Consider the following 1,265-nt stretch of genomic DNA (forward strand, 5'->3'; position numbering starts at 1 on the left):
TCAGGAAACCCTTTGCATCTCTTCGCCTCTTCGCGGGATGGTCACGGGCAACGAGTTATTAACCTGAGAGAGTGTCCTACCTTTCCATCCTCGCCCTTCGAATTACAAGTAATCTTCGTGCACTTCGTTTTCCCCAGTTTCCATCGGCTTTCCAGTCAAATGCCTTTGCTTCACATCCACCTTTCTTTCTTGAACACTGTCTCGGGGAAGGGACCCCTGGCATGAATCTTTCAATCTTTTAAAACTTGAGCCTGACATTTGTCTCTACATCTACACCTCCAAGTGAGATTGTGCTAGTAAGGAAGCGGAAAAGTCTGAGCAAACACTTCATCTTTCCCTCTCTTCACCTCGCAAGAGTGTAGAAACTACTACTGGGGATTATTTAGTGGATAATCAGCCTTTCAAGGCGGATTGTAGGTTCTGAAAATGAGTGACCGTGCGGTGTTTACTTCCATCTTTGCTCCCGCCTCTGTCCCCACCCACCCTAGCGTGCGGACTGAATCCAGGGTTGGTGTGTCACTGGCCCGGGCAGACACCCAGCCTTGGAACGGCTGTCCCCTGGCAGCCTATTCCATTCCAGCAGCTATCTGCCATGGCCACGCTTTAATCTGACCCCCCGGAACAGATACAGGAAACAATTAATACCCCCGTCCCCGTTTTTATCTCCATTCCTTTGCTAGGACCTAAGTCTGTCATCCTTTCACCACAGACATAATTGTTGTCGAGAAGCTTTCTCAAAAATGAAATCCAAATCAATCCAAAACAAAGCCCATCCGTAGAGCAATATTGCAGCCAGCAGCCTGGAGCGTGCGCCTCATTAAAGGGTGACAGCAAAAAACCCCCGCCTTAATGACCGAATTTAAAATAAAGGCTTCCTGCTGCTCTTAAGTCGTCAACATTTTTACTATCTCAGCTGCAGGAGACGTAGCTGCATACTCTGGCCGGGCGATTGGGGTGGGAAAATTTTATCCATGGTCTGGGATTTTCGCAGAAGGTAATTTAAGCGCCCGCTCCACTCCGGTGGAGGGGACGTAGCGGGGGTTGTGGAAGGGAAGGGGAGGGGGTGGAAATGCGGTGAGCGTGCGCATGCTCAGCAGCCCCGCTCCGCCGAGGCCCAGCTGCCACCGCCGCCGCGGCCGGCGCTGTAACCGCGGCTGCCGCTGCTGCTCTGGGCGGGCGCTGGTGTCGTGTGCCGAGGTGCCCTGTCTGGCGAGAGGGAGCGGCGGGGCGGGAGCTTGGGCGGCGGCGGCGGCAGCGGCGCCTGA

Source organism: Suricata suricatta, chromosome 7 (assembly GCF_006229205.1).
Source record: "Suricata suricatta isolate VVHF042 chromosome 7, meerkat_22Aug2017_6uvM2_HiC, whole genome shotgun sequence".
Taxonomy (NCBI): Eukaryota; Metazoa; Chordata; class Mammalia; order Carnivora; family Herpestidae; genus Suricata; species Suricata suricatta.